The sequence below is a fragment of the Lithobates pipiens genome, unplaced genomic scaffold, assembly GCF_037356315.1.
Source record: "Lithobates pipiens isolate NorthernLeopardFrog02 unplaced genomic scaffold, aLitPip1_a1.2 Scaffold_3, whole genome shotgun sequence".
Lineage (NCBI taxonomy): Eukaryota > Metazoa > Chordata > Amphibia > Anura > Ranidae > Lithobates > Lithobates pipiens.
The window spans coordinates 143228899-143249102 of record NW_027507790.1 but is presented as its reverse complement, the minus strand read 5'-3'; positions in this window follow the sequence as shown (position 1 = coordinate 143249102).

Sequence of the window (20204 nt, the reverse complement as noted above, 5' to 3'; positions counted from 1 at the left end):
GTGATTGGCCCTCCTGATCACATGACGGCCGTGTCCAATCACGGCCGTCATGTGATGTAAACAAACAGCCGGTTGCTAGGCAATCGGCTCTCCTCTCCTCACACGGAAGTCACCGCTGAGGAGAGGAGAGCAGAACGCTGCAGCCGGCTGATGATCAGTGAGTATGGGCTGCTTTTTACAGCTTTTTACTCACTGATCATCAGTGTAGTGTAAACACACAACACACCACACAGTACAAACACAGTCCCCACATATGTCCCCAAAACACACATGTCCCCAAAACATACATGTCCCCAAATAATAAAAACACATGTCCCTAATAATAAAAACATGTCCCCCACATATGTCCCACTAAAATCACATGTCCCAATGATTATCTGCACACATATGTACGTGATCACCTGCACACATATGTACATGATCATTTGCGTACATATGTCCGTGATCACACAAACCAATTATTATACACTTAACGGAATTTTTTTTACCAAAAACATGTAGCAGAATACATTTTGGCTTAAATTTATGACAAAATTTGATTTTATTGGGTTTCTTTTCAAATAGAAAAAAGAAAATATTGTTTTTTTTCCAAATTTCCGCTATTTTTGCGCTTACATCGCAAAAAAAAAAAACGGAGTCGTGAATAAATAACACCAAAATAAAGCTCTATTTGTGCGAACAAAATGATAACAATTTCATTTGGGTACAGTGTAGCATGACCGCGCAATTGTCACTGAAAGCGCTAGAGCGCTGAAAGCTGAAAATTGGGCTGGGAAGGAAGGGGGTGAAAGTGCCCTGTATTGTAGTGGTTAAAAAAAATGTGTTTGAATGCATTAATGTGCTGCAAAAAAGGAAATTGCTTTTAAGAATTGTTTCTATTCATACTGTAATGCTAATAGTTGTGATTAGTGTATCTTTGAAATATTCTTTCTAGAATCCTTCCTTCTGCATGCCTTAAGGAAACCCTAATGTGCACGCTTGCTATGATTTTACTCATCATAAAATCATTTTGTATCATGAATTAGACAAACCTTTTGCTAATATGAAACATTTATCTTAAGGGGATCTTCTGATATTGCCACCAAATTGTCCTGCTCTACAGAGACAGATTGCTATCTATCATATTATCTAAACATAAAGTATTTTTCTTCTTTCTTTAATGCCACATTTACACAGCACATTTGTGAGATTTTCATTTGGAAAGTGTGAATAACATCTTGATAACACTTTCAAATAACTCCTTCAAAAAGCCAGCTCCTAGACATTTCACATTTACAGCTGTAATGGAAAGGAAATTGCCTTTAGCTTTGCAGCAGTGTCTGCAATTCTGATAGAATGCCTAGGATGGTCCCTGTAGGTATGACATCATAAGAGTAATCATTACACCTCCCTGGAGCCTACATAAAGCTTTAAGACTTTTAGTATCAAAGTTAAAAAAGAAATAGCCACCAGGATCCTTTGCTTTAAGTGCATGCTTCCTCATTTATATCTACAATAAAGGAATAGTATGATGATTGATCTAGAAACACTACATGAAAAAATAAAATATGCTCAGCCAACCAGTACTCAATTAGTCTTGTGTTGCTAAATATTGTTTTGGCAAAAAGGCTGAATTATTAGAGTAATGTTCATAATTCGAACATAATGTTGATTATATTTGTAGACAGACAAAAATACAGAAATCCAGCGCAAATAGATCTTAAAGGATGAATGGACTCACAAACATGATGGAAACAGAACGTAGTGTGGTTTACTGGCAGCTGATGTGACCACAGGTCCGCTCTGAGGCTCAGGAGTACAGGGGAAGGCTGGCTGGGCTGGATAGAACGCATGCTGCTGGTACTGGCATCTCAGTGTGTGGTGTCATCCAGGAGGTGTGTAGGCACTGAGAGGGGTAGTTTTCCATCTTTGGGATCCTTGGATCTTTGCACCTAACAAAAGATGCTGTTTTCATAGTAAAATAAATATGGGGTGGTTTTGGATTTCCCCTATTTATCATAATCATGTATTATCTTGTCTATTCCTATAGTTAGCTAGTCTATCAAATCTCTGATAAGGTTAATGATAATTATATAATAATAATGTTAGCTATAGAAATAAACACACTGCTTAACCGCTTCGCGACCACCTCACGCAGATATACTGTGGCAGAAGGGCACGTACAGGCAGATTAACGTACCTTTACGTTGCCCTTTACTGGGAACTCCATGACCACTATCGTCTAATGGTGAGGAAGAAAGGGGGAATGCTAATGTAAACAGGCATCTCCCTGTTCTACCTAGTGACACTGTCACTGATTAGCTCTCACTGTAATCTGGAGTGCTGATCAGTGACGTGTCATACACAGCCCCTCCCCCCCACAGTTACAATCACTCCCTAGGACAGACTTAACCCCTACAGTGCCACCTAGTGGTTAACCCCTTCACTGCCAGTGACATTTTTACAGTAATCTGTAAAAAAAAATTTTTTAGCATTGATCGCTGTATTAATGCCAATGGTCCCAAAAATGTGTCAAAATTGTCCGATCTGTCTGCCATAATGTCACAGTTATGATAAAAATCGCTGATCGCTAGTAAAAAAAATTATCAATAAAAATGTCATAAAACTATCCCCTATTTTGTAGACGCTATAACTTTTGCGCAAACCAATCAATAAACGCTGATTTCAATTTTTTTAACCAAAAATATGTAGAAGAATACGTATCGGCCTAAACTGAGAAAGAAACAAAAATTTAAATGTTTTTGGGGGATATTTATTATAGCAAAAAATTAAAAATAATGCGTTTTTTTTTTTTAAATTTTGCTTTTTTTTGTCTATAGCACAAAAAATAAAAACCACAGAGGTGATCAAATACCACCAAAAGAAAGCTCTATTTATGGGAAAAAAAGGACGTCAATTTTGTTTGGGAGCCGCGTCACACGACCCCACAATTGTCAATTAAAACGACGCAGTGCTGAATTGCAAAAAGTGCTCTGGTCAGGAAGGGGGTAAATTCTTCCGGGGGGCTGAAGTGGTTAAATAAGCAAGGATCTCATATATTTACAAAGAAAGTAGAAATGCTAACAGAAAACACTAAAAGAATACTACAGAGCATATAAAACAAAAGAGCAGGGATGATACACTACTGTACGCCCTTCCTTTCAGGCGTTTTATGCTGGCTGGACTCCAAGGAAAAAGAGGAAGAACTCTAGCTGATCATTACTTTTAAAGCTCTCTCAGACACCACCCATACACACATCCTCTGCCCGCCTGTCTAGTCCTCTGTCCAATGAAAAATTCATAAGAGGCTATCCTTCCTAATAACCAGGAAATATATTCTTCTCCTGCCCATCTTCCAGGAAGCATGCTGTAGTCTCCCCTAGGGGCAGCATTTGTCTATGAACCACTGTTTTGACCCAGGTCAACATTCCAACAGCAGCTGGTCTTTGATGCTTTGTTTGTAGTCTTTGTAATCCATACCCCTTAAAATTTTCCACATTTTGTCATGTTACAGCCAATAACTTAAATTTATTTTATTGGGATTTTATGTGATAGACCAACACAAAGAGGCACATAATTGTGAAGTGGAAGGAAAATGATAAATGGTTTTCCAAATGTTTTACAAATAAATATCTGAAAAATGTGGCGTGCATTTGTATTCAGACCCCTGGGTCAATACTTTGTAGAACCACCTTTCACTGCAGTTACAGATGCAAGTCTTTTTGGATATGCCTTTACCAGCTTTGCACATCTAGAGGGTGACATTTTTGTCCATTCTTCTTTGCAAAATAGTTCAAGCTCTGTCAGATGGGATGGAGAGCGTCTGTGAACAGCAGTTTTCAAGTCTTGTTAAGATTCTCAATTGGATTTAGGTTTTAACTTTGATTGGGCCATTCTAACACATGAATATGCTTTGATCTAAGCCATTCCATTGTAGCTCTGGCTGTATGTTTAGGATCATTGTCCTGCTGGAAGGTGAAATTCTGCCCCAGTCTCAAGTCATTTGCAGACTTTAGAAAAGTTTTCTTCTAAGATTGCCCTGTATTTATCTCTATCCATCTTCCCATCAACTCTGGCCAGCTTCCCTGTCCCTGCTGAAGAAAAGCATCCCACAACATAATGCTGCCACCACCATGTTTCACGATGGAATGGTGTGTTCAGGATGATGTGAAGTGTTAGTTTTTTTAAGCCAAAAAGTTTATTTTGGTCTCATCTGACCAGAGCCCCTTCTTCCACATGTTTGCTGTGTCCCCCTCATGGCTTCTTGCAAATTACAAACAGGACTTCTTATGGCTTTCTTTCAACTATGGCTTTCTTCTTGTGTCTCTTCCATAAAGGCCAGATTTGTGGAGTGCACAACTAATAGTTGTCCTGTGGACAGATTCTCCCACCTGAGCAGTGGATCTCTGCAGCTCCTCTAGTTACCATGGGCCTCTTAGCTGCTTCTCTGATTAATGCTCTTCTTGCCTGGCCTGTCAGTTTAGGTGTAAGGCCATGTCTTGGTGTATGAAGAATTCATATAGGGACTTTTATATACTAATATACTTTGTATGCACAACTGATTATTGATGTGAATCATCATTAGGTTGGGGTGGTAACTTTGAATATATTGTTGGATTTTTTACACTTATAATTGGAGTTTAAATGGAAGGGTTAGCACAATTATTTACCTTTTATATTTTTCAATTCCAGGAATCAATCCCCAGTATGGTTCTCTGCAACAGCTGAAAGCCGGCTCCTCCATCCCTCTCTCCCACCAGCTTTCAGTTGCTACAGAGAGAGCCATACAGGGGGATAGGTTCTAGTAAATGCCCCCCACTGCACCAATTACCTTCCCTGTCCACATTTGATTCAATCTGCTGCCCAGACCCCCCTGTGCTGCCCCCCCCCCCTGCAGCACTACTGGCTTCCCTCCTCTCCTCTCCTGCCAGCACAGGGGGATATATTGAAGATGGAGAGCAAGGGGCCAATAACTATGTCTTATTTACAGGCCCTTCCTATCCTGAATGAACACAGTGAGTGATCAGTACATATCACTCACTGTGTTCATTCATAACAGAAGCATTTACTATACTTCAGTATGTGAATGAACAGGAAGTCTCTATACAGAGTGCTTTCTGTTAATTCACTGTGCACTGCAGCTGAGGCTGCAAAGAAAGCATTTGAGGAATTTATGTCTTCAGTCCATTTCTAACAACAGTCCTGCTTGCATAGAAAAAGATATCCAATATGCTCTGATTAGCAAACATTCAACAAAGACATTCTAGAGCAAATAACATTTCAAAAGCTCATAGCTTTGTTAATATAGAGGTTTGCTAAAAAATTTAATCTTGCCTTGAGATCACTTTTAACCAGCTAATGTACATTGTTGTATCTCCACTGGACATAACCGTGTAAACCTAGGAATAAGACCATTGTACAAGACTTAATGAAATACAAGTCATTAAAACAAAAGAGAACTGACAACCTACACTAATAGGCAAAAGAAATAGGGATTAAAGCCAGACTCTAGCATACAATGTTATTTCTTGAAATATACTCCCAACTCAAAGAAAAACAGCACTGACTGCAAAACGAAATCATTAATGTATTATTAAAATTAGAAGATTGAGTATATATTGTGAATGCAAGGTATCAAAGCTCCCTTCATTCATCTTCTACTGGTGCAGAATCAGCGTTGTTCATCAGCATGACCCTTGTCATCAGTGAGGACCACCCATACTAGAAAGGAATAAGATGTCCCTGTGGCATCAATTGGCAGACATGAAGGTTTCAGAAAAGGTGAATATTAAAGCATAAAAAAACAAAAAAATACTGTCAGTGGGGCCAACAAAGGGGAAATGGGATGATATGTGAGGGTAACACAGGGCCTGGACTTGGGATTTAAGAAAAACTTTAGGCTAAATACAAATGTAAGCAATAAATAATTCATACAATTAGTGTATTTCCTGGGTTTGTATTTTATTCCTAGATACTTCATTTGGCAGTAAAGTCAATGACTCATACCCAATGTTATGCTATTAGAACCTGTCATTAATGGCGGATGATTCTGGTCCCACCATTCAACCTGGACACCTGATGGCAGTGTATTCAAGGCGCATTCTAAGGAGTACTTTTTTTTCCAGAATGCTTTGCAAGGGGTGATGGGTTTTGCTGCAGGAGAGCTCCCAGGTTGTGGCCCCAAGTGCACCAATTCAGGCTATAACTGGCCAGAGTCTGAGTAGAAAAAAGTCAAGAGTTTATGAAAGCACAGGGATGCTGGACTAATGGAAATGGCAGGAGTGAAAGAGTATCTAGAAGCACTGGGGTGTCAGAATTACAGGAAGACGGGAGTGCAGAAGTCTTTTGCAGCACATGGCAGCTGGATATTGGCAGATTCAGTTAGCTTGCTTGCCACTAGATGGCTCTGTTTCCAAATAGTATAGTAAAGGGAAAGTGGCAGTTAGGTGTTAGACCTGTTTTAAGAGAAAACCTTGTGATGTCATGGATGTAGTTAGTGCCCATATAAATGCCAGTGTGGATGGATCCTAGTAGTAGTCAGGGCATGGAAGCCAAACACCCCAGAGCCGCAAGTATGTAGTTCCCTACAGAGCTTATCTAAAGGGCCCCCTGCAAGGCTGAAGTCCCAGGGGAGATGGTACAGAACTCAGTAGGACCAGCTGTAGTCACAGTGACTCCTCTGACTATCTTCTATGGATCTTGAGCAGGGTGCAAAAGGTATTTTCGGTGCAAAAGTCCTCTAAAGGGAGTAGTGGTGAAGCTTGGGGATGAAAGTGCCATTTGGCAGGATGATCGGCTGGGCAGAGCTATGCATGGGCCATTGAGAGAGACTAGTAGACTAATGAGGGCACCTTAATCTTACTAGATGAAGGAAGCTGAATGCTGGGAATGCTGAATGGCTTACAAATCATGTGCTGGTGTTCTGCGCCTAACTGACAACTACAGAATTTCTACTGTGTGTATGCTGTTCCATGCTGAAGAATTCTGCTAGTATGCCAATGTAATGTCAGATGTCACAGAATTCCTACAACGTTACAGTAAAGTGTGGGAGATGCTTTTATGTGTGGACATGCCTTTAGTCACAAATATTAAGGCCTGCAGCTGGGAATGTTGTGATTAGGCCTATCACCAGGAGTGTGACACAATATGGCAGAGGGTACCATCAGCAGCAGGTGGGTGTTAGTCCTTTCCAAGAAGCAAGAAGGAGACAATAGCCAATCGTGAATCCCCTTACATGAGGAAACAGGGAGACAGACGTGAGGATCTTTTGCAGCACTGGGGTGCTAGGAACACAGCTACATAGGGGCAAGAGTCTCTTGTAGCACTGGACATCTGGGAAAACAGGGACAAGAGGCGAGAATCTCTTGCAGCACTGAGAAGCTGGAAACATCGGGTGGCAGAGGCAAGATTTATTTTGCAACACTGGGAACACAGGGAGATAGACAATTTCTTGCAGCATTGGGGTGGTGGGAACACTGGTACAAAAGCTTGAGAGTCTCTTGCTGCATGGGGAAATTGGGAACACAGGAAGAGAGATGTGATATTCTCTTGCAGTACTGGTGTGCTGGGAACACGGAGACAGGGGAGAGAGTACCTTGTAACACTGGGATGCTAGGAAGACAGAAGTAAGTATCTTTTTCAGAACTGGGGTACTAGGAACACAGGAACAAAGATGAAACTTCTGCAGCACTGGGATGATGGAAACACAGGTACACAGGGTGAGAGCCTGTTGCAGCATTGAAATAGTGGAAGCAAAGTGCGACAGACATGAGGATCTATTGCAGACATGAGGATCTATTGCAGCACTGAGGTACTGGAAACCCAGGGAGACAGGAGTGCACAAACATCAAGAGTTCATTAGGAGTCCACTGTGAACACAGATGCAGGGACTATGGAAGCTCTCCAGGAATCCACAAGGGTGTGAAAGATGCTAAAGCTAGGAACACTGGAGAGAACCAGATCACTGGATACACAGGAACACTGAATATGTTACAGGAACAAACTCTCTGGTACAAGGTATTGGGGCCTGGTGCTAGAAATTAGACCAATTGCTCAGACTTAAATAGAAAGGAAGATGGTCAAGCTTTGCTGGGACTGGGCACGTAGCTGATTATAGCATTCATATTTTCCAGTCTTTGAACCCATGACTGTGAGACTACAAGTAACAGATTAGCTGTCTTTGGGAGTAAAGGTAAAAAAGAGCCTGACTTTGACTGGGCCATTCTAACACATGAATGTTCTTTGATCTAAACCATTCCATTGTAGCTCTGGCTGTATGTTTAGGGTCCTTGTCCTACTGGAAGGTGTACCTCTGCCCCAGTCTCAGGTCTAAAATCTGTAGCCAGGTTTTCTTCTACGATTGCACTGTATTTGATGCCATCCATCTTCCCATTGACTCTGTCCAGCTTCTCTGCTCCTGCTGAATAAAAGCATCCCACAACATAATGCTACCACTACCATGTTTCACGACGGGATGATGTGTTCAGGGTGATGTGCAGTGTTAGTTTTCTGTCACAAATAGCGTTTTGCTTTTAGGCTAAAAAGTTCAATTTTGGTCTCATCTGACCAGGGCACCTTCTTCCAAATTTTTGCTGTGTCCCCCACATGCCTTCTCACATTCGGCAAATGGGACTTCTTAAGGCTTTCTTTCAACAATGGCTTTCTTTTTTCCCACTCTTCCATAAACGCCAGATTTGTGGAGTCCACGACTAATAGTTGTCCTGTGGACAGATTCTCCTACCTGAGCTGTGGATCTCTGCAGCTCCTCCAGAGTTACTATGGGCTTCTCGGCTGCTTCTCTGATTAATGCTCTCCTTGCCCGGCCTGTCAGTTTAGGTGGACAACCATGTCTTGGTAGGTTTGCATTTGTGCCATACTCTTTCCATTTTCGGATGATGGATTGAACAGTGCTCCCTGAGATGTTCAAAGCTTGGGATATATTTTTATAACCTGACCCTGCTTTACACTTCTGCACAACTTTATCCCTGACCTGTCTGGTGTGTTCCTTGGTCTTCATGATGCTGGTTGTTCACTAACGTTCTCTAACAAACCTCTGAGGGCTTAACAGAACAGCTGTATTTATACCACATAGGTGGACTCTAGGTACTAATTAGGTGACTTCTGAAGGCAATTGGTTCCACTAGATTTTAGTTAGAGGTATCAGAGTAAAGGGGGCTGAATACAAATGCACGCCACACTTTTCAGATATTTATTTGTAAAAATGTAGAAAACCATTTATAATTTTCCTTCTACTTCACAATTATATGCCACTTTGTGTTGGTCTATCACATAAAATCCCAATAAAATAGATTTAAATTTTTAGTTGTAACATGAAAAAATGTGGAACATTTCAAGGGGTGTGAATACTTTTTAAAGGCACTGTAGTGCCTGGGAGATCCCATTAGCCTGCCTGTAAAGTGATGAATCTGCACCATGTATAGAACTTGCTGCAGCAAAACTTACATTTTTAAAGAAAAAAAATGACATTTAAATTGAGTTTCCCTGGAAGCTTTCTTTAGTTTGTAAACAACAGCTTGGGGGGACAGTCTGTATGATGAGGCCACAATTTAGTGCACTCAGAACAAGATTAGACATTTTTGGGATAAATTCTGGTGTCTCTTTGGCAGACTTTGGATCAAAATAACAATTTTTTTGCACAATGAGCAACCCTTATGTGAAGAAGCAAAATTATAGTACACACAGGAAAAGATTTACAATTTCTTTCAGGCCGCATACACACGATCAAACAATCCGGTGAAAAAGTCCGGTTGACAATCCGGTTGACAATCCGCCCATGTGTAGGCTCCGGCTGACTTTTTTTACCTAAAAGTCCAGCGGACTAAGATTGGAGTTTTGCACACCAATCTGTCCGCCGGACTCGCATTTCGGCGGACAGTACAGCCGTCTGTGTGCCAGTCCACCATACTTTTGAAATGAACAGACTTTTCCTGCCCGGAGAAAAGTCTGCTCATTTTGAGTGCGTCTCCAGGTAGCCGGGATTAGCGAAGGAGGCGTCGCTGGCCCCGTCACCTGGTATGGACTTAATGGGGAATCCCTACGCTGAAAAAACGGCGTGGGGGTCCCCCCTAGGTCCATATCAGACCCTTATCCGAGCACGCTACCCGGCCGGCCAGGAAAGGGGGTGGGGACGAGCGAGCGCCCCCCCCCCCTCCTGAGTCCACTCTGGGACTGTGACATCATAATGGGCGGGGACATCATCCGGTGACAGTCTTGCAGAGATTAGAGATCCCAATAACATTTAACTGCTTGCTTACTGGGCACTTAAACCCCCCTCCTATCCAGACCAATTTTCAGCTTTCAGCACTGTCGCACTTTGAATGACAACTGTGCGGTCATACAACACTGTACCCAAATGACATTTTTATCATTTTTTCCCCCAAATAGAGCTTTTTTTCGGTGGTATTCGATCACCTCTGTGATTTTTATTTTTTGTTAAAAAAATGTAAAAAAAGACAGAATAAAAAAAAAAAACTAAAAACTTAAAACTGGTAATTTTTGTCCATCATTGATGTACGCTGAAGAGGCGGCAGTGATGGGCACTGATAAGTGTCAGTGATGGGCACTGATAAGTGTCAGTGATGGGCACTGATGGGTGTCAGTGATGGGCACTGATGGGTGTCAGTGATGGGCACTGAACGGTTGCACTGATCGGCAGCACTTCTATGTGGCGCTGATTGGCACCACTGGTGGGCTTTGATAGGTGGCACTTGTGGGCATTGATAGGTGGCACTTGTGGGCACTTTCAGGTTCAATTTATTCATAATTGCCTCTTCATTTCAGGACCACTGTCCCTTTGATCGGCTGGTGATCGGCTTTTTTTTCTCCTCCGCTGTCAGCTGTGAGGAGAAAAAAAAAAAACTATCACTGAACTTTTGTTTTGATCATGTGCCCAATGATGCTAAAACATTGCCTTCCACATGATGGTACAGATCTGGAGTGGCCTTACATCCAAAGAAATAGTGACTGGGAACTTGCATTGTGGCACATTCTGCAAATTCAGGAAAGAGGGCAGAATCCACCAGACGGAAAAGCTGAAACTGTCAGTGGAGGCTACCGAGAGGTCATGAGATATAGGGGGGGTATACATGAAAGGTGAGGAGTGATGAGAGGAATTGTGTCCCTTGTGTGTGTCTTTCATGTGCTCTTTTGCCAATGGGCTGAGTGGTGGGAGGTTAAATGCCTTGCCAAACATGTGGTATCCAAACAGCTGGTGTTTTTGCCACTCTTGACTGCTTGCAGGAGAGATTGCGAATTGCAAGTATGGTCGGCTGCACATGTGCTAAAAAAGGCTCAGACAACTGAGCTGTGGGAAGTGGGCCAGGAGGTAACAGCTCCACAATCTGATGGAATAGGGTGGCTGCCCTCTACTCTTCCATGATGGCTGCCCCTTTAGTAAATCTTGCCTCATTAGGGTTGTTTCTCCCCCTCACTTCCCTCCTCTGCTTTATCCAGCATCCAAGTCTCGTCAGAGATCTCATCATCATCATTATCCCCTCCATCACCACTGGAGCCAACTTGTCAATACGCTGCGGCTGGGGGAACATGACTGCTAATTTGTTGTTTATCAGTGTTATCCCCTCTTTGTAGGCTCATGTTACTCCCTTTCTCTACCGCAGAGCCAACGTCAGAATCAAGCTGGCTGACACCAAGCTCAAATAATTCATCTGCCTCCTCCATACATGAGGCTGTGGCTATAGCAGTAGAAGCTGTGGACAAGGAGACAGAATAAGTCACTCTGGTAGCTGCTGTGTACTGTGCCCTAGTGTCAGTTTGGGTCATAGAGGATGAGGAGGATGAGGATGGTTTAGCAAGTCAGTCCACCACCTCCTCTGGATGCTGTGGCTGGACAACACGGGCAACATCACTAAACAGGGACAAATGTGCTCTGCCTGAGTACAGACCATGTCCACATTTGCCTGTGCACACAGAGACGCTGCTGGCCCCTTCATAGTGGCATGGGAACATCTGCCTTTCCTTGTTAGCCTTAAAGATATTATGGGGGGCTTATTACCCAAATTTAATAGAAACTGGAAAAATGTGTGATTGGATGCACTTTATCAAAAAGTGGTCTCCAGGGCCGGTGCTAACAAAAGGCAGGTCAGGCAGATGCTTAGGGCGCCTTATTCCACTCAACTGCCCTTGCTGCATGACCTCAGAGTATTTAAGAGGTGCTTGTCCCCTGCCAGCTCACTAGCTGGGGATTGGTTGGGGCCCTCCTCAGTACTCTAATCAGATCCTCCTAGACTCCACCCTCTACTACTGGAAGCTTCTCCAAGGTTCCAGAAAGCAGGGGGAGTTACCAGAGGTGCTGCTTGATGAGTCATTCAGCCTCCCTGAGTCACTCATCCCTGACCCGGATTCAACCCAGGCCAATTTACCTACACTACCAACTACAAAACGTACACTATAAAACTCTTTGTATTTTCCTCTATACATCAGAATTTTTTTTTTTGGTAGCAAAGGTCTGGATGACATAATTATGTACATAGTTGTTTGGAAAAATTTGACTAATGCCGCGTACACACGCCCGAACTTTCCGGCAGACTAGGTCCGACGGTCTTCCTGATGGACTTTCGGCGGAGTTCCGACGGACATTCTGAATGAACGGACTTGGCAACACATGAACGGTCCATTCAAAAGTCCGTTCGTTTGGAATGTGATGACGTAAGACGGGACTAAAAAAGGAAGTTCAATAGCTGGTAACCAATAGCTTTCCTTGCATTGTATTTGGTCTGTCGGACCAGCATACAGACGAACGGTTTTCCTATTAAGACTTGAGTCTGTCGGACATATTTGAAACATGCAAAGAAAAAAGGGGAAAAACCGTGCTACAGTAATATAAATAATCTCTGTGAAAAATGAACTAAAGTAAAAGCTGCAGTTCTGATCTGTACCAAAAATACAAACTTAAATAAAAACTAAAAATTAAGAACCGTGCTAACCTTAAAAGTGTCAAATGGGTGAATAATAGATACACTCTATAAAAACCACACCCCTTTTACTCTAAGGCCGCGTACACACGGGCGGACTGTCTGGCGGACTTGGTCCGCTGAAACGTGTTTCAGCGGACAATCCGCTCGTGTGTGGGCTTCAGCTGACTTTTTCAGCGGACAGTCTGGCGGACTAAGTCTTTCGGAATTTCCGTATTATTGTCCGTCCAAACTTGGTTTCAGCGGACAGTCCGCTCGTGAGTAGGCAAGTTGGACGGACTAAGTATGGCGCATGCTCAGAAAGGATTTACACGGCCGAAGGTTGCATTGCAGTGTATTGGACGTCGTATTTCTAGTCCCGTCGTACGTGCTGTACACGTCATCGCGCAAGCTTTCAGCGGACTGTCTGTTCGTCGTGTGTGGTCAAGTCCGTTCATTCAAAAGTAGGACGGACTGTCTGTCGGATTGTCTGACGGACTTAGTTGGACGGATAGTCCGCCCGTGTGTACGCGGCCTTAATTATCCTGAGTGAACTGCACTAAGCAGTCACAGCTTATGCTAGGTGAAACCAACGCACCTAAATCAATAGTGTCAAATTGTTAATTGATATCCCAAAATTGATTGATAAATAAAAAAAAAAGCAAAATTGCTTTTATTTAGCTTTTTTAGTTTTGGTGGTTATGTATTAATTAATTAAGTCTTTGAATGTCCATTCATTATTTTGGACACCATTGATTTAGGCACATTAGTTTTATTTAGAAAAGCTGTGACTATTTAGGATAATTTAGCAATCAATTTTGGGATATTAATTAACCATTTGACACTATTGATTTAGGTGCATTGGTTTCACCTAGCATAAGCTCTGACTGCTTAGTGCAGTTCACTCAGGATAATTTAGAGTAAAAGGGGTGTGGTTTTTATAAAGTGTATCTATTATTCACCCATTTGACACTTTTACGGCTAGCACGGTTCTTAATTTTTAGTTTTAATTTTTAGTTTATATTTGAAACATGTTCTATTTCTAGGTCTGTCAGATTTTTTAAATGAAAAATGATCAGATAAGCCCATATACGATCGGATTGTCTGACGGACTGATTCCGTCAGACCTAGTCTGCCAGAAAGTCGAGTCGCGTGTACGCGGCATAACACTCCTATCCAGTGGCGTATGGGTACTTTGTGGTCGAATAAATTTGCAGCATTTCACAACAATACTCAAGATGAGTCGTTCTGAGAAACCACATGTTAATTATAAACCACAATAAAATAAAGCTATCATAGGATTTAGTGTCAATATACTCACTTAACAGCACTGCTTTTAAATAATACTTAATGACTGAAGACCTGCCTTCATGAAAAATTCAGAACATAAATGCATCACTGGCACATGAAACAAAAGCTGCCTTTACTTATTATAAAGCCTGACTCATTCTCTGCTAATACAAACTCCAGTAGTACTATATGTTTAAAGAACATATAAAAATCAAATACCAATCTAAAATTATATAGATAAAATGTATTATTATTATGAAGTGAGTGTGTTCTATTGGATGCATCTGAGTCATACGCAGCCTTTTTCTTGAGTGCTTCTAAATTGGATAGGTTTATATTTCCATTGTGGTAGGATTATTCCATAATCTGCAATAGGATAGGATGAACAGGTGTATTTCGATTTTGTATTTGATTGATTTTGAAAATCTCTACAATTTGGACCCCTTGGCTGCTCTACTTCTCGAAGAGAGCGAGTGTTTGAGCTGTATTAAAGTATACGCACAGGGTCCAGACGTCTTTTGTTTGGTTCTTGGGACTTTAAAGTGCATGTTAACCCTTGAAAGACAAAACCAGAGAAAATTCCCAGCTCAACTCACCAACCCGTCTGCTTACCAACCGAATTAACCTGTCCAACAGTATGCGTTAAAACAGGGGTTTAGTTAGTACACATTTGCAAAAGTATGTGTAAGCTGCAATTACTTGCAGTCCTAACCCTTGTAAATTTATGAGAGTCTCCATAGTGGGAGAACATGCATTATGATGGATAGCTAAGGGGCAGGGGGCATGAAGGTAGCCCAATCCTCCTTAAAGGCACATGGGGCACGTTGGACACCCAGCACATAGCACAATGGCAGAAAAGGTGCCCAGTCTGTCCCCTCACCAATATATACACCAGTAACAAACTGATGGCCGCTGCCCCATCTATAACTGGCCTTCACAGCAAGGAGCACGTGGATTGGCAATGCATGAAAGAAAAAAACAGAGAAAATTCTCAGCTCAACTCACCAATAGGGATGAGCTTCGAGTTCGAGTCGAACTCATGTTCTACTCGAACATTGCCTGTTCGCCTGTTCAGCGAACAGTGAACAATTTGGGCTGTTCGCAGCAAATTCGAAAAGCCGGAACACCCTATACAAGTCTATGGGAGAAATCTAAAGTGCTCATTTTAAAGGGTAATATGCAGGTTACTGTCCTAAAAAGTGTTTGGGGACCTGGGTCCTGCCCCAGGGGACATGGATCAATGCAAAAAAAAGTTTTAAAAACGGCCGTTATTTCAGGAGCAGTGATTTTAATAATGATTAAAGTGAAACAATAAAAGTGTAATATTCCTTTAAATTTCGTAGCTGGGGGGTATCTATAGTATGCCTGTGAAGGGGCGCATGTTTCTGGTGCTTAGAACTGTCGCTGCACAAAGTGTCATTTGTGCAGGAAAAAAAGTCTTTTAAAATCACTTGCGGCTAAATTGTCGGGTCTCCGTAATACAGAGAACACTCAATGAGTGTTCTCTGTATTAGCCGACAATTCATTCATTCATTGATTAAAAAAAAAAAAAAAAAAAAAAGCGTGGGGGTTCCCCTAAATTCAATCAAAAGGCCCTTCAGGTCTGACATGGATATTAAGGGGAACCCCGTGTCAAATTTAAAAAAAAAATTGACGTGGGGGTCCCCCCAAATATCCATACCAGACCCTTCAGGTCTGATATGGATATTAAGGGGAACCCCGCATCAAATTTTAAAAAAAAATTGACGTGGGGGTCCCCCTAAATATCCATACCAGACCCTTTATCCGAGCACGCAACCTGGCAGGCCGCAGGAAAAGAGGGGGGGACGAGAGAGCGGCCCCCCCTCCCTCCTGAACCGTACCAGGCCACATACCCTCAACATTGGGAGGATGCTTTGGGGGTCTGTGACCCCTCAAAGCACCTTGTCCCCATGTTGATGAGGACAAGGGCCTCATCCTCACAACCAACGGCCAGGTTGTGACGTGTGGGTGACCCCGCCCCCTCTGATGTAACGGAAACCTGCGTTACATCAGAGGGGGCGGGGCCACCCACACGTCACTGGGGAACCCTTGGCTTCCCTCTCCAGCGTCAGAGGGGCGGGGTCAGGTGACGGGTGGCCCCGCCCTCCCAATATAAGAAATGTCAGCGCTCGGCTCTCTGCAGTGTCTCCGCAGTGGAGACAGAAGAAGGAGGTATGGACAGCGCTGGACTGAGAGATCCCCCGTCGCTGGATATGATCATCCATCGCTGGACCCCGGAGACCCATCGCTGGATAGCAAGAGTGGATTAGCACCGCTGGAATTTTTTTTTTATTTTTTTTATTTTTAATAAAGGAATTTTTCAAAAGTGTGTTTGTCTTATTTAACCATTTTGACACTTTCTTTGTGAAATGGTAGGGGTACTTTTGTACCCCCTTACCATTTCAAACAGGGGGGGGGCGGGATCTGGGGGTCCCCTTGTTAAAGGGGGCTTCCAGATTCTGATAAGCCCCCCGCCCGCAGACCCTCACAACCAATGGCCAGGGTTGTGAGGATGAGGCCCTTGTCCTTATCAACATGGGGACAAGGTGCTTTGAGGGGTCACAGACCCCCAAAGCATCCTCCCAATGTTGAGGGTATGTGGCCTGGTACGGTTCAGGAGGGAGGGGGGGCCGCTCTCTCGTCCCCCCCTCTTTTCCTGCGGCCTGCCAGGTTGCGTGCTCGGATAAAGGGTCTGGTATGGATATTTAGGGGGACCCCCACGTCAATTTTTTTTAAAATTTGATGCGGGGTTCCCCTTAATATCCATATCAGACCTGAAGGGTCTGGTATGGATATTTGGGGGGACCCCCACGTCAATTTTTTTTTAAATTTGACACGGGGTTTCCCTTAATATCCATGTCAGACCTGAAGGGCCTTTTGATTGAATTTAGGGGAACCCCCACGCTTTTTTTTTTTTTTTTAATCAATGAATGAATGAATTGTCGGCTAATACAGAGAACACTCATTGAGTGTTCTCTGTATTACGGAGACCCGACAATTTAGCCGCAAGTGATTTTAAAAGACTTTTTTTCCTGCACAAATGACACTTTGTGCAGCGACAGTTCTAAGCACCAGAAACATGCGCCCCTTCACAGGCATACTATAGATACCCCCCAGCTACGAAATTTAAAGGAATATTACACTTTTATTGTTTCACTTTAATCATTATTAAAATCACTGCTCCTGAAAAAACGGCCGTTTTTAAAACTTTTTTTTGCATTGATCCATGTCCCCTGGGGCAGGACCCAGGTCCCCAAACACTTTTTAGGACAGTAACTTTCATATTACCCTTTAAAATGAGCACTTTAGATTGTGAACGTTCGAGTCCCATAGACTTTAATAGGGTTCTAAAGTTCACACGAAGTTTAGGTCTGTTCGCAGGTTCTGGTGCGAACCGAACAGGGGGGTGTTCGGCTCATCCCTACTCACCAACCAGTCTGCTTACCAACCAAATTAACCTGTCCAACAGTATGCATTTAAAACAGGAGTTTAGTTAGCACACATTTGCAAACACATGCATAAGCCATAAGGCCACTTCACGTAACCTTGTATTACTTGCAGTACTAACCTTTACTAACCTTTGTAAATTTATGAGGTCTCCACAGTGGAAGCACATGCATTCTAATGAATAAATAAGGGACAGGTGGCCCTGGAGGTAGCCAAATTTCCCTTAAAGAGATTGTAAAGACTTGTTTTTTTCCTATAAAAATAACAAACATGTTAAACTTACCTGCTCTCTTGCCTCTTCTATGACCCTGGCCCCTCCCTCCTGTTTAGGGCCCCCACAGCAACAAACTTGCTATGGGGGCACCCGAGCCGAGTCACTGCTCCCTGTGTCCATTCAGACATGGAGTTCCATCGCAGCCCTTCCCCCACTCTTAGTAAATAGTATTTTTCTAATTCTACCCTTGAACCTTCCTTTTGTTAGTTTGAGGTAGACATGTGCAGAGTGAAATATTTCGTTTCGGAATTTCGTTTTTGTCCGAAAAATAAATTTATGTAGTCACTCCCGAATTTCCTTTTTTATTTATTTTGTCTTTCGTTCAAAAATTGCATTAGTCCGAAAATCCACATGAATTATGGTTGAATCTGTCTTTGAAGGCTTATGGTGTCTGTCAAATGTATAAAGAAGATTCGACGGAGCTGCTAAACTCTATATAGCATACTTCATGTGAACTTTAGAACCCTATTAAAGTCTATGGGACTCCAACTTTTAAAATCTAAAGTGCTAATTTTAAAGGCTAATATGCAAGTTACTGTCCTAAAAAGTGTTTGGAGACCCGGGTCCTGCCCCAGGGGACATGTATCAATGCAAAAAAAGTTTTAAAAATGGCAGTTTTTTCGGGAGCAGTGATTTTAATAATGATTAAAGTGAAACAATAAAAGTATAATATTCCTTTAAATTTCGTACCTGGGGAGTGTCTATAGTATGCCTGTGAAGGGGCACATGGTTCCCGTGCTTAGAACTGTGCCTCCACAAAGTGTCATTTCTGCAGGAAAAAAAGTCATTTAAAATCACTTGCGGCTATAATGAATTGTTGGCTCCCGTAATACAGAGAACACTCATTGAAAATCATTGATAAAAAAAAAAAAGCGTGGGGTTCCCCTAAATTCAATTACCAGGCCCTTCAGGTCTGGTATGGATATTAACCACTTGAGGACCGCCGTATTGCCATTGTACGTCAGCACAATGGCACAGGCAGGCACAATCACGTACATCTACGTGATTGCCTTCCAGCGGGTGGGGGGTCCGATCGGACCCCCTCCCGCTGTTTACGGCGGTCCGATTCGGTCCAGGAGCGCTCCGTGATGAGGGGATGGCCGTTGGTTTTCGGCCACCCCCTCTGGATCGCTCCTGGCCAATGAGAAGCTTCCTCCCCTGTGTATTGTTTACACAGGAAGGAGGAAGTGATGTCATTCTCCTCGGGGCGGTCTTTTTGACCGGACTACGAGGAGAAGAGTAAAAGTAAGTGTGCACCAACACTACACTGACATGTAGGTACACACAGGCACACAAACCCCCCCCGATCCCCCCCCGATCCCCCCCCGATCGCCCCCCGATCCCCCCCCCGCCCCCCCTCCCCCCCCAGTCACAGTGTCACTGATTGCATTGATCATTTCTTTACTGATCAATGCATTCAGTGTCAGTTGTGACAGTAAAAACTGTCAGGACAGTTAGTGTTAGGTCCAGGGTAGCCCCCTATCACCCCCCAATAAAGATTTAACCCCCTGATTGTCCCTAGAGTTAACCCTTTCACCCCCTTTTGCCAGTGTCACTAAGCGATCATTTTTCTGATCGCTGCATGTGTCGCTAGTGTCGCTAGGTAGCTAGTTATTTTTTTAGGTTCACCGCCAGGTTTTTATATCGCTAGGTACCCCGATATACTACCCAATAATGTTTTTAACCCCCTGATTGCCGCTAGTTAACCCTTTCACCCCCTTTTGCCAGTGTCACTAAGCGATCGTTTTTCTGATCGCTGCATTAGTGTCGCTACAGTCGCTAGGTAGCTAGTTATTTTTTTAGGTTCACCGCCAGGTTTTTATAGCGCTAGGTACCCCGATATACTACCCAATAATGTTTTTAACCCCCTGATTGCCGCTAGTTAACCCTTTCACCCCCTTTTGCCAGTGTCACTAAGCGATCATTTTTCTGATCGCTGCATGTGTCGCTAGGTAGCTAGTTATTTTTTTAGGTTCACCGCCAGGTTTTTATATAGCTAGGTACCCCGATATACTACCCAATAATGGTTTTAACCCCCTGATTGCCGCTAGTTAACCCTTTCACCCCCTTTTGCCAGTGTCACTAAGCGATCGTTTTTCTGATCGCTGCATTAGTGTCGCTACAGTCGCTAGGTAGCTAGTTATTTTTTTAGGTTCACCGCCAGGTTTTTATAGCGCTAGGTACCCCGATATACTACCCAATAATGGTTTTAACCCCCTGATTTCCGCTAGTTAACCCTTTCACCCCCTTTTGCCAGTGTTACT